The sequence below is a fragment of the Sphaeramia orbicularis genome, chromosome 3, assembly GCF_902148855.1.
Source record: "Sphaeramia orbicularis chromosome 3, fSphaOr1.1, whole genome shotgun sequence".
NCBI classification, from domain to species: Eukaryota; Metazoa; Chordata; class Actinopteri; order Kurtiformes; family Apogonidae; genus Sphaeramia; species Sphaeramia orbicularis.
The window spans coordinates 37,991,879-38,009,248 of NC_043959.1; the positions used below are offsets into that span (position 1 = coordinate 37,991,879).

Consider the following 17,370-nt stretch of genomic DNA (forward strand, 5'->3'; position numbering starts at 1 on the left):
TTTGCACTTCTTAGATATCTGTATTTCCACAGCTATTGTATTGAGAGTAATAGCTCTGTGCAGTGCTCATGGTCATATAATAACCACCTGAGTTACACAAGCTGTCATTTAATTTTTTTTCTAAGACTGATCCGATTAGTACGGTGATGACAGAAACCCGTGGGAGTGCTTACTCCTTACGAGTTTCCTTGTTGGTAGATAGGAAGAGTGTTCTTTGGTGCAGAAGCTTCAGGAGCCATCTGCCGCTCCCAGCAGCGATTATCCCCTGCCTCACCCCCAGGGGGCAGTAGCACTGTGCACACAACCACTCTGCACATTCAACGCTGCTCCTCTGTGAGATCAAAGACACAGCCAAGCCAAAAGCAGCCACCGTCACCCTCTTCCCGTCTACCTTAAGACAAGTTTTCAGCCGTTAAAAAAAGATATTAACATGATGTCATTGAATGAGAAGCCAACCTCAAAAGGGGAGCTTTGGGTTTGCTGTGAATAGACAGAGCAGCCCTGCCATGCCCATCACTTCTGACAATGTTATTAGGAAGATAATTCTTGCAAGCAAATAAACAGTGTGTAACACCCTTGTGACTTTACCTTTCAGTTTGGGTTATTGTGTGTAGTTTCCTGATGTTGTAGCGTCTGCGACAGAGCAAATAACAGGATAAATTGGAGGTTGGGATTTTGATCTCAATACAAAATAGAACTGTGAAGAGTCATAGCTCAAGCTGTCTTTTATATTAAAGTAAAAAAAAGACTAGCATCAGTCACAGGCTGACAGTGGATGAAATATTAAAAAAATGTAGATTTTTGTATAGAGGGGTGCTTGTTAATATTGGTTATATTTTGTTATAGGAACAACTGTGCTTCTTTCAGCCATTGATTGTTAAGAAGGAACTTACAAGATACGCACATAAAGTTCTTCAATATGCTGTTTTTAATAAAATATAATTCAGTTCAGATGTTTGGTGTGAGTGTTTTAAAAGAAAAGCATAAAAGAAAAAGATATATCTCTTTGTGTGTGATTTGATATTTATCAAAAATAATCGAAAAAGAAAAAGATGAATAAAAGTAGAAGGCTGCCTTATTAGTAATGTATACTTTGTATGCTTTAGAGCACTTCCCCTTTGTTTTTTTTTCAGTATTAAGATGCATTGTGGGTAGAAATGCAATAGACGGACCTTGTGCTCAGTATCAATGCCTCTGCTCTGCAGCCTCTTCATATTGTGAACCTGCTTTGAGGAGAGACCCCTGTTGGTTGATTGGAATGACTTCCCTAATTGGATTCAATTCCTAATTGAAACGTAATAAAAATGCATCAGTAGACGTGGCACCAACAATTACCTCATGCAAATCTCTTGATGAATTGACGTGAGGGGCGTAATTGCAGCTGTTAAAAAAATGCATTGATTTCTCCTGGAATAACATCAATTCAAATCACTTCACACTCACGCTTCAACCTGCGCGTGGAAGGCATTTGTCACCGCTTAGTGTCCTTGTTTGGAGGTATAGTGAAAAAATGAAAACATCTGCACCCTTTCACGTGGATATGCCAGATTGATTGGGATTGCGAGACTTCGACGCAAATGAAGTACATTTATGCATTTGCACTTACACTTGGAGGAAGAAACAAAAGAGGAAATGTCTTTGTTCTTTGTTTCCCTTTTCATCAAGTGTTACACAGGTTATGACTATCTTTGATTTGTAGAGTAACACATTCTGCTCAGGATGTACCACAGAAATAGATGCACACAAACACACGCACACACACACACACACACACACACACACACACACACACACACACACACACTGTTGCATAGTTAGATAATAAAAAAAAAAAGAAACTGAAAAGATCCATGTAGAAAGGAACTGGGAAGGCTTTGATTCTTCCTTCCAACAAATGCTCTGAACATTATCTGTCTGTCTTTTGATCAGAGGTAGCAGTCTAGAAAGAAAGGGTTAAAGCATCTTCTGAGTTATTGCCTACTGCTGTAGTCATAGCAACAGGTTAATAAGTAGCTTCTCTGATCTTCCTCTGTTGCTGCACAGGTTGCTAAGATACAAATAGCATCCTGGACCCAGTGGACTGAACTGCAAACATCTTTTGATAAGAATGAACTTTAAACATTTAAAAGTAATGTGAAAAAGCAAAGAGCTATATATACTCACAGGAATGTATAGAGGAAAACTCCAGCATTACACCTACAACCACAGTGATTGCAACTACCACGTTTGACCTATCCAGGCCGAAAAAGAAAACAAAACAAAATTGAATACTTGCTAAAACCAGCTACCTCATACCTTGGAGCCGAGTGGTTGGCCCATGTCTAAAGGTAAACGGGCCAATCAGCTTTGGAACAGAGTGGCTGTTCCTAGACGCGTGTGCGAAACCAAGGGCAAATTAAAGCATTGCCTCTGAGTTGCATCATTCTCCCCTCACAGCTCTATTAGTAGGCTAGCCACAATGTCTCTTTACGAGAGCTACTCTCAGAGCAGAATTAAGCACACTTCCCTGCAGTGATATGTCTTTTTATGAACCACATTGACATCCTGTGTGCCAGTTCCTACGGGGGAAAAAACACATTTGAATTACTGGTAGAAAATGCATGTCTGAATACCTCTGTTCCTTGTAAGGTGACGTAATAGCAGCAGCAGGAGTTATTTGTAGAATTTTCGTGTGATTCTGGCTTGATGAATTTCTTTGGCAAAGATAAATGAAGATATGAATCCCATATTAAGGATCGGAGATGTGAATACTGATTTGAAAAGATGAAAAATTGGTGATGTCCTCACGTTTTGGGTTTAGTATCTTGACACTCTTGTCGTCTGCTTGCCTCTGTCCCCATCATGTAAGGGAAAGTTGTTGTTTTTTCTGTGAAAATTCCGTTGATTCAAAAAGATGGACCATTCACACTGACACAACAAATGAACAAACAAACGAACAGCTTGACTGGAGGAAGCTGTGAGGCCGCAGTAGGGAGCACTGGAGTCGTTTGTGATGATCATGCTTGATCCCTCTGTTCTTTCTGTCACTGAGCCTCATGCTTTTGCTTCAGCTCAGTTCAGTTGTCAGCCCGCGATGGCTAGTCACACAAAGGCTTGTGCACACTTGTGGGCTCATGTCCATGCACACCCTGACACAAAACAAGTCAATGCAGTTTGTGTGCCTGCTTGTTCATAAATATTACAAACTCTGATTGGCCATTTGATATGATAGTCCAATAAAGCTAATGTTATGTGTATGTCATGTTTTAGAAATTACCCATGTGTGGTAATTTGGCACGCTTATAAGCAGCAATAATTGTGTATTTGTGTGATTAAGACTGTAATCAGAAAATAATGACACTTGAGTGTGATTTATGAGAATGGGTGAAATTTCACAGCTGAGAGGTGGCAGGTTAAACAACACAGACCCATCAAAAACCGAGAGCGATTTCAATAAAGGCCAGAGCTAATGCATCATAGAAAACAAGGTATTTGGTGAGATGTGCGTCACACTACAACGTGGGAGGTCTAGAGGTCATACAACCCTCTGTGATTTAAAAGGGGACAAAGAGCCCATACACTGAGAATTTCATGAAGGGAGACAATAGGCTGGACACACTAGGTTTATGAAAACACAGTGGAGTTTTCAAAGATTTTGACAATACAAGGGTCATAGAACTCAATCACTAGACAAGTGATTTTCAATTTACAGTAAGAATAAAGGATCCACAAATTTGCAGTTTTGAGCTTTTAACCACAACAGTGTTATTCTCTGTACATCTACAGATGAGAGCAGCACACTCTCCAATACTGATTAAAGGCTCTTTGCTCCCACTGGGCTCCATGCTGGTTTGGGTTCATTCAATCTCGGCCTTGATTACTCGATTGGACTCATTGATTGAAGGGGAACTTTAATGACCTATTATCTCAAGTGTTAATCAGGTGTTGACAGACAGCTGTGCTATGGGACTGGGCAAGGTTGACGGCCAGAATGGACAGAACTTGCTGGAGTCCTGCTGCTCGATTGAGTCAAGGGTTGACCGGCACATACCGTGCAGACGCGCTGTTCGACAAGTTTCCCTCTGGAGCGCAGTCTGTGCATAGCGGTGACATCATGTGTAGTTTGCCCAGGTCAGCTATGACTCAGATGTTTTGATACTTTTTTTTTTTAACACGCTCATTCCCACCTGCTTTATGTTCCCTTGTTACAGTTTTACCACCGTGTGAATTACCCTGAAATGAGATAGAAAGGAATTGAGATATAAAACTGGAGGCCTGTGTGTGCACTCGATGCCCTCGATGCATTTATTTATAGAATGTGTGCAGTTGGTAACGTTACATAAATTAACAGTGACTTTGTTAACCTTGTAAAATATTACTGGTTGGAAAAGCCAAAAAATGGAATAGAAATATGGGCCTCCATGCTAAATTTACTGTTTCGAGAAAAACAGATTTACTCTCTGAATGTATATTATATGTGCTTGTGACCAGACATATCTCAGCGCTTAATATTATTGTAATCTGCCTCAATGATGAATTAAAATGCGATTCTAGATATGAGGTTCATCATAAAATTTAATAGCCACATAAGGAGCCTTTCTATCCTTTGCCTAGCCAAGGCTTTTTTTTTCTTGCATCGTGTCACAGTGCTGTGTCTGTAAAGTGCATTTTCACGTACACTTGGCTGCCATCTGCACATTTGTGTATCTGGGGTAAGTCATTCTAACACTGTCTCTGGTTCAGCTTTAAAAGCTTCTCTGTGGTTTCGAGTGAAATTCTTAAATACACTTCCAGCATGTCCAAGTTACAATTGTCTGCATCACCTTCTGTATCTCTAACCTAAATCCCCCCCTCCCTTACCTCCCTTTGCATCCCCTCCCTTTAATTATCTTCTTTTCAATCCCAACATCTTCAAGTCTCATCAATGCTTCTTAATTTCCATCAATACTGCTGCAGCCTTAGCTCTCCACACCTGTCCAGTCACCATGGCAACCTCACCTCTGACAACAAAGAGCTCTGTAAGCCATGGCATGCTGTATTCCCCTTGATTAGATATTGATTAAGCTTTTGTAATACATAATAGGATCAAAAGGATTGTGCAGCTTTGCTTACCCAGGTCTTCTTCACACTTTCATTTAGTTATAATCTTTTGTTATTTAGGAATCTGCATGTTGAGATGGATGGAATTGAAATTTGCCACCCTTTGACAGGGCCTCCTTCAGGGACTTCTAGATACTCAAAGAAAAATTATTTTAAAAAAGAAAGCAAAAAAAAAAAAAGAGATACAAAGATTCCTTTATGCAAATTAACAATTTAAAGAGAGTGTTGACAGCACATTCAAGTTTCTAAGTGGCGTAGCTTATGCTTTGCAACATGTTTCCCATTAACGGGACATGCTAATACGCCCGTTGGAGTGTGCAAAGCTTTCGAATGCCTGAGTGTCCCTAATGGATGCATTGATAGATTAATGGACGATAAAAGTCAAATGCTAAATGCATGGTAAGTGACAAGTGATAAGTCAATATGGTAAATATTTGTGTAGGACATAGTTAAGAACTTGAAAGGCAATTATTCATGATTACCTGCAGACAAGCCATTCCTTAGTATAATGAGGCACATGGCATGAATTTTAAAGCTCATGAAAGTAATGGTCTGAAGTGCATTTCTGTCAGTTATGTAGTAGTATCAGCCGCGGAAGAACAGGGATGTCATGAGAGCATTGGTTCGCTTTATCATAAACCCATTAAGTATTTCTTATTTACTTATTTATTTTTTCTAAGCCAATGTGCCTGTTTCTTTGTGATATTTAGTCACCAGATGTGAGATAGGGATGAGTGTTGTAGCTTTGTTGTCATGAAGTCTTAGATGATTTATTTATTTATTTATTTATACGGCCATTTGCTAGTATATAAATGAAGTATATTTATTGATGGACATCCCAAAGAGACATGCTGGAAGATGGAGAAAGGGTTGAATCTAATCTTCTAAATGCTATTTTTTCTCATCTCCCGACATGTCAGCTGTCATTTGAAATCCATAACCGGCACATCATCCAAATCATCATCATCAATATAGTAAATACACACACACACGCACACACAAATACTTGAGCCTGAGAGGAGTTTGTGTGTTTGTTGAATTTACACTGAAGATTTAGAGGGATACAAGTTTGAGAGAAGTGAGAAAAACGATTTTTCCGTTCCCACAGTGAGAAAGAAAGGGGGAGGGGGAGGGGTCAGAATTGAGGATAAACCCAAGAACTGCAAAGAACCATGTTTGGAACAATCTGACTTTTTTTTTTTAACAACTCAAACAAGGATAAAGACAACAAAATGTAATAACTTTCCCCTATCCAATCCATACTTCATGATTATCCCTCACTCCAAAACATTGGAAAAAATGGAACTGTCAAAAGAGTCTTGTTGTTCCATTTTCTTTGCCTTGCCCCCCCTCCTGGAGACAAACAAACAAACCCCTGTTAGCACATTTCATCAGCTTTAGGGGTTACAGAACAGATTGAGTATCGACAACGGTGGCTGTCGAGGCTTATGGCTCAAAGGCAACAGTGGAGGAAAATCTCAGGGGTAGGAGATGCAATCGAAAGGGCCAAAATAATTCAGCAGGACTCACTTGAGGAACAATCCAGTTTGTCATGTGGAATCATGGAGTGTCTGCCGCACAATGAAAGAGGCTCCCTAGAGATTCAGCACGGGAGTCAACATGTGAATAGCCACAAGTTAGAGCCCCACCTGGCCAGTCTTTGCCTTTTTATCACCTGCAAATTTAGCGACCATAAATCTGTTTCCACAACAATGCTACTACACAGCCGCAGCAGAGAGGCCCATAAACAAGAAATGATGTCTGGTGTCTCGGGAGGGTTTGGTCATTGATGTTCTCTGGGTGCCGTGCTCTATTCTGGGAACAATTACTGTCGGGGAGTTTTAATGTTTTCCTTCTGTTGTGATGGACAGTTGTGGCTGCTGGAAATTGTTGAACCGTGTTGATCTGCAAAGAAACAAGTTAAATTATCTCACCCATTGTGAACAGAGGGTTCCAGTTACCGAGACTGCTGTGTGGTCTGAGGGTTAATGAGGGAGGAGGAGACTCAGACTCATAAAAAGGACACTGACCACAGGCTTCAGTGTGTTCTGGTCCGCCTTACTGAAACGCGGCATGAGGAAAACCTCTCATTAATCGATTGACCTCCTGCTTCTTGCTCACACATGATAACCAGCAGCACCCATTGCACCTGATTTTGTTTCCACTGTAACACCTCCACCAGACAAGGACTGAATATCCATTTCCCTTTAATCAATTCACAATTTATTCCCCTCCCTCTTCCAATCTCCCTTCCATTTATTATGCATTATTCGCCCTTTTTAAACGATTTTCTACTAACCGTCTCATCTAATTTGGTATTCGGATATGGTTAGCGCTGTTAGCTCAATTAATACAATGACATGTCCTAAATGCATTCTCTTCACAATCCAAGACAAGAGGACACAGAGCACTTCACGTCTTACCAAACGGGGTCAGGCATGCACACCATGATATATCCAAACCTTTAGGAATTATTTAATCAAGCTATGTGAATAGATAAAGAAAGGACAAAGCAGGCTCAGTTTTCTACAGGACTGTGCTTTATTTTAGTCTAAGCGGAATATAATGAACTAGAGAACTACAGAGTTCAGGAGCACTATGGGAGTTATCACTCCGAATCAGGGGAACGGACCCGAGCCAACGCTAATTCAAATTACATCTCTGTTTCAAACGAAAAGAAAACAGTAACTCAGTTTGTTCAAGTCAAATCATAAAACAAATAATCATTCCACTCATTCATAAATACTTAAATATATTATGATAAATTAATTTTGCATGAGAATAAATGAATTATATGAAATTAGACAGTGAAGCTGGGAATGCAATGATTCATGATACAAAGATTCATGGTGCAAACATTTCTACGACTAAATGTGAATTCTTTAAAGGCTCTATTTGAATGCTTGATTGGAGCAAACTGCTCAGTTAGCTGAGTTTGTTTACAATTTGGTCCTTGTAACCAGTGGAAATGGAAGTGGATGACCACGTCCTTATTTGTGTCAGAATGGGCTTGAGGCTAAACTGACTCTGGCAAAGTATTTGTCTTTACAACAGATTATTCACCTTCAAAGATGAAGCATTTGGCATCCCCAGAATACTGTGTGTCCGACCACTGTTCACAGGTAGTACTGTCAGAGAGAACAGACTGGGTTTAAGGCAGAATCCTCTCCTCACATCAACAAATCAATCTGACTGGAGCGAAGCAATGTGGCACAATTTACTGCTGGTACAACACATTTAGTGGATGTTGTACATTAAAACAATTGATCTCAAAAACACTGAGGTGGAAAGTAACCCTCCATAAGTAAGATCAGACGATGCAAATCACAGATATGCCAGTGATTACCAAACCTTAAGAAAACATACAAAAAACCCCAACAGTTACACAAAGAAAATTACAATACAGGAATCCATTCATGGCAATAACAATGGGATATGACAGCATAGATCTGAAAATCAACATGAATACTACGTTTCATTTCTTACTTTTTTCAAAAACAACAAAAGGCCTCAAATGAGATTCTCTTTCAACATGTAAAGCTGATTATCATTGTTTTTTTTGACCAGTACCATCAATCACCATTTTACAGTGCAGTTTGTTAATTGTATTTCTTCAGGAGTTTTCGGTGAGCGAGATACAGTATCTTTGAATGTGCCCAAAAATTAGAGGCTTTATACAGGAATTGTGCAGCCAAAAAGAGCATATGAATAAAACATATCATAATAAACCTCATGACAATGGGCCCATCCCAGCTTCAGTCGATAATAAATCAAAAGAGAGAAAATAAAGAACCATTTACTAAACATGAGTATAAAATCCCACTTTTAACATCAGTGCTTTACTATACAAGAAATAAAATCATTTTATCTTCTGTTTTTGATAAATTATCTCATAGGTTCCCTCTCTTAGTTTCACTGAAATATATTAACTATTCTTTTCTTTTTTTTTTTTTTAATGTTTGAACATGATCTATTGTATGGTCTATAAAGGATGTATAACAGAATTGAAAAATAAGCTATATTGTATGTACACGGGTAATGCATGTGTTTGGTCAGGAGAGCAGTGGTAGATTGGTTCAAGCAGGTGGGGCTGTCAACTGGTTTTATAATGTCTTTTTTGACATTGTCCCCATCCTCTTATCTCTGTATAACTTGGTAAATGTGGTTTCGATGATATGTAATGCGCGTTTGATTCCAAAATGATTTATCTACACATTAAACAAAACAAATTCCTGGAGCTTTAAGATTCATTTGTAAAACTACTGTCAGTGTTGCCAAGTCTGTTCTTTCACTTCCAGAGACTTTGAAAGAGTGTGATGGTGGCTGCTGTTTTTTTTTGTTTGTTTGTTTGTTTTTTTTTGCTTTTGCTTTTTCTTTCTTTAATTTTTTTGGTCGCTCTGTCAAGCAGTAAGCATGCAGATGGATGAACTCTGCTGTCACTGTCATATCTGTTCATCAGGCCCAATTGGACTAATCCAATTACTGCACAGGCGATCTTGCTTCTGTCAGAAAAATCATGACATGTCGGTGTACACAGAATCTTGATTAACGGATCACTCCAGGGCAACAGCTTAGACTTGACACTAAGTCAAATACCCTCTAAGCCTCAGTCCGATGCTTAGTGTTGTAGGATGCATGTTCAGAGTCCAAACTTGAGGGGCTTAAAAGGACTAAAACTCTCCTAGATCCCTGCACTGCTGTGGATACGTTTTATAGTGACATCATTGTCCCACAGAGTTGGGTTTCTCAACACAAGCTCCTATACAACCTTTCTCTGTTTTTGTATTTTATAGGCTATTTACATTAAGGAATAAAAAAAGTCTTTGTCTTCATTACTCTCAGCCATGTTGTTGCACACCTACAGCAATTCAACTGTACATTGTTGGGTGGACATGGCATCATTTTTTCCTGTTTTTTTTTTTCTTTCTTTTTTTAACTCTTGGAACTGGATGATGATGCTATAAATCCAAAACACGATTTAGGTGGTTCATCAGCCCTTCTGCTAGCTCAGCACTCCCTGCCATGAGATGCGATCTTATAGCTCCCTCTGACCTCATATTTGTGATTCTACGCGACCTCCCTCAGGATCAGGGGTAAGGCAAGGCTCTGAACCTCTCCACTAATCATGACATCATAGCGCCTGATGCCCTGAGTATTGGGAGCGATTTTGTGGAGTTTCAGTTTAGCACACAGCACCCCCACCACCCAGTGCCTATTTCCACCTGCACCTTTTTTTTCCCCTCATACAAAATCCCCATTTCCACAGCAAAACCTGTTCCGCGCTAAAGCGAGATGACGGAAAAGCTCTCTCCCAAAGCAGCTATTAAATGAGAGGCATTAATTTCTCCCCTCCTGTCCAACAGGTTCCTTTAATTATCTCTCCACTTTCAGTCAATTACATTTCACTTCCTTTCCTTGACAATCACTGCTATTTTAGGGTGAGTGTTATGCACCCAGGGGATTGGAGAGGGGTAGACATGCTTTAGCAGTTCTCTGCTTGGCCTCGCCATTGGACAGGCTCTCTAAGGACATATGCTCCTAGAGGACTTAGTTTTCAGCAGTGCTGTAGTGGCAGTTAATGAAATTGGTCTAGTATGTATATATGCTACTTAATTTATAATTTGATGACATAGGATCAGAGTAGGTAAATCCATCAGTGCCAGGAATGCTGTAGTCTAAAATATGTATTTTAGTTGTGTGCAGTATTCCTTCTTTTTGTTTTTATATATATATATATGTATTTAGTTTTTGCATGTTTAACCTTATATGCTTAATATTATGTTCTCACAATTCATGGATTCATTTCTTTAGGCTAAAATGACAGGTTCCATCATCTCTTTGGACCAAACATACACCAAACTGAGGCGATGAGCACAGCAGTCAGCAATTCCTGTCAATAAATAAAGGAATGAAAGTACTTAAAAACAAACTCTTTTCTTGTTTCACTTGTTCCAGAGAATATTTCACAGCTATTTCTGTTTTTAAAGCACGTCACTTCAGTATCATCCTCCCCAGGGTGTAAAAGTAATAAGAGCACCCTTGTTAAAAGTGTTGAAGTGCTGATTTCACGTTGCCTAATTTAGCCCTGGCATATCAGAGATGCTACATAACACTGCACCGTTAGCCAAGCAGACAGCAGGGTACTAGGCTAGGCTGGGCTTTGGCTCACCGGGGACTCAACCTGCCATTAGCAGTGGGAACTAGTGCAGCATCTGGTATAAAAGTTGTAAGACAGAAAGGATCATTGGAGCAGGCATGCAGGGTTTATGTTCAGCCTCACAGAGCCTTACTTGCAGAACATACTGTATATATGGCAGAGACACGCACAGGAAATTTGATTGCTCATGGAACATTAGATTTGCGACCGATTTGTTCAGCTTCTTACATATAATGAGCACAAATTGTTTGCATAACATGGCTTTGTTTTGACCTACTTCACATAAATTCAAGAAGCTTCTTGCCTCACATGCTAGACAGCAGTTTTACCTTAGATGTTCCTGAAGGCAATTTGTCATTTTGAAGGGCATAACTGCAAATCTGAAGAACTACTGTTCTTCACAAATATTCTTTTAGCGCTGGACAGCAAGGTGCTTTGCTGGTGTCCTAGCAGGGGTACAAGCAAAAAAAAAAGAAATAAATGTGTACAAAGTTATTTTGAAAATGAAAACAAATACAGTGGCCCCTGTAGAGATACTGTAGGTTGAACAGAATTATGCACTGAAGCACAATGACACAGGGTTTACTGTAGCTGCTTCTACAGAATTGAGGGTTTTTACCAGAATGGGTTTGACCCAGTTTCAAGCAACTGTTGTTGCAATGTTTGTACTAAAGAAAGAAGCTGTCATACATTTGGCTGCCTACTTTCTTCCTAAAAGTTTTTGTAATGTCAGTGTCAATGTCTACAATGATAATAACACCTATCTAAAATGCAGAAGGCTTCATCCCACAGTCTCCATCGCCTCTTTGAGTAAATTCGGCAGTATTATTGGTGCCAGGTCAGCTGTCAGCAGCCTTGCCAGGGAGTAGGCACAAACATAATTCTCTCTAATCTTCCTTCTGTCATCCATGTGCATGCAGGGGACCATCTCTCCCGTCATTTGGTCCAAGTGATTATCCCAGTGATTTTTCACTTGGTTGCTGCTAATGTATAGAGGCTGGTGATTACAGTGTGATTAGGGAGAAAGGTGAAATAGCATGTCTAATACGGTGCAGGAGATAATTGAAGGGTAGTGAGCACAGACATTAGCCGGGTTCGAAAATGCTTCTCCAAGGGAGAGTCGCTGAACAGTTGTGCTGAGGTTTGGAAAGGCATGGCTGCTCTTAGGACAGGGAAAACAAAGGGAGTGCATGGCACGCTGCTATCAAGAACTCAAATCAAGACCTTCTGCTTATTTAAATGACAACGAATGGCAGTGCATTGATTCTGTGGAAACTGCTGGCACATTTTCTCGGTCCCTCCTTCTGTGATTTGGAATGGGCCCTGTCTGGTATTTCCTTTGAAGAACAACAGAAAAAATGTGAAGGGAAGGTCTAGAAGAGGATCCAAATCTACTCTAATATTTCAATCCTCACATACAGTACAAGACAGATGAAGTATATTTTTATGTTAAATCATCGGGAGTCTATCTATGAGCATACTTTTAAAGGGTTACAAAATAATGTTTTGTTTGTTTTTTGTATTGCCTTCTGGTGTTTTCACATCTCCTTCCCTCCCTCTTCCGCTCTTATGGCCAGCTGTCAAGGCTCAAAGGGCTGGTGTACGGATGTGAGCTGGTGTTGGACGGAGAAAAATTGGGAAGTCCTTAGATTGACTGAAACAGCATTGTTCCTCCCTCTCGACCCATTCCAAACATATTGATCTGCTTTTAGACAAGCGCCTCTATTCTGAGCTGTAAAAAAGTCAAAATAAAGGCTGCAGGACTCTAAATCAAGACATGACAGCAGCCGAGTGCTTTACTCTGTCCTGTCTGGCGTCAGTGTCAGAGAGGCTACAAACTAGCTGAATAATGGTTAAGCGTGAATGTTAGATCTAATTTAGACATCGTCTGTTTAAGCACAGGTTTTTTTTTTCTCAATAGGCTTTATGTATTATATATGAAGAAAGTCTGGGAACATGTTAACTGTGGAATTTACATTATATTTGGCAGAGCTAAATGAGCTCTAAAAGCCTGCACTCCTTTGCCATCAATACAGTAAATTAAGTTTGTCTTCAGAGAAATGTTTGTTTGCTTCTGCCAAGTGACGAGAAGCAATTTTTCTCAATCTGGAATTTTGCAGCGACTCCCGTGGATACAGACATCCTTGGCATATTGCTTGTATAAGGCTGATTTTTTTTTTTTTTTCTAATGGGTATACTTTGTTTCTGTAGGAATTCTAACACCGTGAGTTCTTTCTGCTGGCAGTTTCAGTAGCTGTCACCTTACTTCCCCTCCCCTCTTTCAAATCCTTTTCATTTGTCCATTTGTCTTAGTGGAATCATCTTCCTTTAACAATTTGTGGCTTTATAGTTCACACTCCATGTTGCAATACGAAAGGTCAAGTAAAATGAAAACAAACCAAACAAAGAAAAAGAAAAGTAACGGAACAAAATAAAACAAAAAGACTCCCCATGTCCATTTAGCTTGGTCTTTACAGTGGATTGTCGCTTGAACACAAAGGCTACTGAAAAGCCTTAAACATCTGCACCCTGTCCAGCACAGACGTTCAGAAGTTCAGTCTTTTTTATCTTATCATGTCATTCTTTTTTTTGTGATTTCCAAAACAGTCTGTTCATAGCTGTCAGAGACTGTGGTGACTTATACATTGTGATGAGCGAGATATCCAGTGGCTGATACCTTAACATCCAAGAGAGAGAGACTCATTGCGTACAGGGGCAGATGAATGTTTCCTTTATATCCTCCCATTTGCCCCTTTTCAATACGACTTCAAGTATTTTTTTTAAACAACAGCAAAAGTTAGCAAATCTACTTTTTTTTCTAATCTACTTTTACTATTCTACAACCTGGTGCTAAATCAGCATCCAGAGCAAAAGGTCAGCCCCTATACTACGATTCCATGTCTTTTTTTAATACATTATTTCCATTTTCTTTTATTCATACTTACAGTAGGCCACTGGATATTGATTTAATGATTTTTTTGACTACGAGTAAATTGTAATACTTGCAGCTACAAGGTATGAGTTTTTAAATATATATTTATATATTTATATATTTATATTCTTTTAAAAAGCGTTTAGTCCTTTGGTCCCTATTTCCTAAGGAATGATGCATGTAAATTATCCTGGATTCTCCTCTTCTCTTCTCTTCTCTTCTCTTCTCTTCTGTCCTCTCCTTTCCTCTTCGTTCTTCTCTTTTTCTTCATCAATCCAGAGCTTGCCCTGTCACAGAGCACAACACCTGTGTAGGCACAAAAACCAAAATGGCAGCAGGCTGGTGTGTGTGTTTGTGTGTATGTCTGTGTGCGCACACGCATGTGTTTGCTTCAGTACTTGAGTTGGCATTTGCACGTATTTATACATGTACAAAGTAGTTTTTTTCATATTTTTTAGGTGTAGCATCTTTAAATGTGTATGTTTGGTTTGTTATCTGTGTGTTTATCTATATCCTGTGTCAGTATGCATGCTTTGAGCATAATGAGTCTATAAAGGTTTTTTTTCCCATCATGTCTAAAAAACAGCAGCAAAAAGTTGGTCTCTGCAAAAAATCTTCTTCCACAGACGCCAAAGCAAAACAGGGAAAAAATAGGCATTTGCGAAGAAAGAAAAAGTAAAATAAAATAAAAAATAAAAAAAAAGACTCTGGGATCCTTCTCTTAGTCACCCAATCTTTCAGTGGGTTTCCAGCAGGATCAAGGGACCACCCTTCCTTCATGATATGTAGCAGAGCAAGAAGTCTTTGTACTTTTACTGCACTTGTGGAAATAAGGTGTTGTGGCCCTTCATCCTGTGACAGAGAAAGAGAGAGGGAGAGGGAGAGGGAGAGAAATAAAAAGAGTGGATTTAGTGAGGCTGTGGCAAACATGCTCAGGGTTGCTGGCTCCTGGTTATCACACAGACTGACAGGCACAGCCAACAGCATGAGAAACAGACGGGGAAGGGGGGAAAAAAAGACGAGTGTGTCAATCAAAACCAGAAATAGGTGGGCTAGAGGTGGGGTGGGAGATTTGTTTCGTAACCATATGGAAGAGTCATCTACACTGCGACAGCGCTAATACAAGGAGGACCTCAATTAAAGCAACTACGTCTCCCTGCATTACTAGAGACATGATAAATGTTATTATGAACAAACTACTGTATGAACACGAAATGTACACAAAGGAATTTTTTTTTTTTTTTGAAAAATAGTGTAATGGCTGTAGTAACAGAAAATGAGACTTTAGCAATATGAGGAGAAAAAAAAGAAATGGAAACAAAAACTTTAATCATGATCCCATGAAAAAAATGCCCTTGCATCTGCCTTGGCTTTGTGTTGACTTGATTTGCTGCACTGTCAGTGAAAGAGTCCGTACTGGCGAGCCTTAGACAAAAGATCTAGTTTACAGCCTCTCATCCCTAATATGTTGTGAGTCATGATGTGGGCGAAGAAAAACTATGAAATCACATCAAATCACTCTCTAGGAGTGAACATGAAAGGGTCTGAGAGTGTGACGGGAACACGCGTCCAGACGCTCTTTATTCTACTTTTCCATTCCTGTAAATGAGCTTGTTATCATTTCATAATAGATCTGCTTTTTAGATGTGGGAGCAAAGATTCTAGCTTATTTTTTTCTGTGTGCCAAAGCGAGCCCAGTCATTAGTAATATAAAGCACTAACATTCCCGATTACAGATGCCCTCTTATGTGCCAATAGCGATTCACACTATGCATCTACCACAGAGCAGAAGAAACACAGAGTGGCTTTAAAATGGATTTTTTCCCCCAAAGTAAACCATTTCTTTGAAAGTATCTCAGCCTCCATCTTTGTCAGATAACACAGAATTTATTTTCATTATTTTAGTGGGTTTTTTTGTTTATGTTTTTTTGGTTTCAGCATTATTCCCACCCAAATACCATCTCCTATTGGATAGCTTCATAAAAGACACCAGTTAAGAGGCATAGTTGATGATAGAAAGAACTTTTCCCTCCCTCTTTGCCTGGTTGGAAACTCCTGAGTCCATTGCATAGACTCCAGGAGGAGAGAGTCGCCTGCAGTGCTTCTGAAAGAATAGGGCAAAATGAAAAAGAAAAAAAAAAAAAACAAGAAAAAAACAAACAACTAACTCTTATCAGGGTTTGGCCTGGAGGGATAGAAACAAACTCACTTGCAAAGAAAGGACCTTTTTCACTTTGAATTTTTTTTTTCTCCGTTGCTTTTTGCAGAGTGAACCACAATTATTTCAAATCCAAGTAGTGCAAACTTGAGACAACCCCGTCTCTCAGAAATTGCATTCATATATGACTAAATTGCCACTCCAGTGGTATTTTCTCAAGAAAGTAATTTCAGTTGTATTGCATTTTATTAGAAGTGTAGTCAGTGCCTTGATTTTGTTACAAGGAGACACATTGTCATTTACGGATGCACTTCTTTTTTTCCCATTCTTCAATAGAGTGGGTTGGAGTGGACGGATAAACAAAAGCCTCGACTTTAACACCAGACACTGCAGTTCTCATCTTGACACCTGAAAGTGCTCTGGCATGGCAACAAAAACACTTTAGTGAGGGTTAGGTTTGCTTTAAATATCATTAAATCACTCAATCTGTGAGCCATTTTAATCGCATCTTCGTAAACTTTCTCTGAACTAAACCTAACCCTTGTATATTTCAATGTCTAACCCAGTGCTGCCGGTGTCTGAACTCACAATGTTTAATAATCCTGTTGCAACAGCCAGTAGATATCGGCAATTCTGTTGGCACAAAACAAGACAAAATATGCTGTCTGTGAACAATTCACATTTCAGAATCAACGTGTTTGCCCTGGAAATTACATTTAATTATTATGTTGAAACAAAACATAATGGCAACAGCATTGTGCTTCTAACAAAAGGTGAAGGGAGTTACAAATGAACGTGATTTTTGGGAGACAGGATTGTTCAAAGGCGTATATTTCTGCGGGCTGGTGTAATCCAATAGAAAACCTAAGTAACTACAGCAAAAAGTAAATAAATATTACTATCTATATGTCCTACAGTACACATATGGGTTCAATGTGGCTGCGTAGTGGATAGAATTTGGCCATGTGGGTCTGCAGTGCTGCCTGCAGCTCTGCTCTCATGGTGTAATTGGTTTGCACCTTCATAAATAAATAAATGGGAAGT

The 17,370-nt window shown here is 39.4% G+C and overlaps 1 protein-coding gene across 7 annotated transcripts in view; it reads right to left on the reverse strand.

Annotated features, from left to right (window-relative positions):
* Positions 1–7,597: 7,597 nt before the first annotated feature.
* celf6 (CUGBP Elav-like family member 6) overlaps positions 7,598–17,370 on the reverse strand; it is a 140,547-nt gene continuing 130,774 nt past the window's right edge. For all 7 annotated transcript variants that reach the window (XR_003934251.1, XR_003934249.1, XR_003934250.1 and 4 more), the window contains one exon: positions 7,598–15,020. The gene's annotated coding sequence lies outside the window, so the exon portion shown is untranslated. The remainder of the gene's footprint in view (positions 15,021–17,370) is intronic.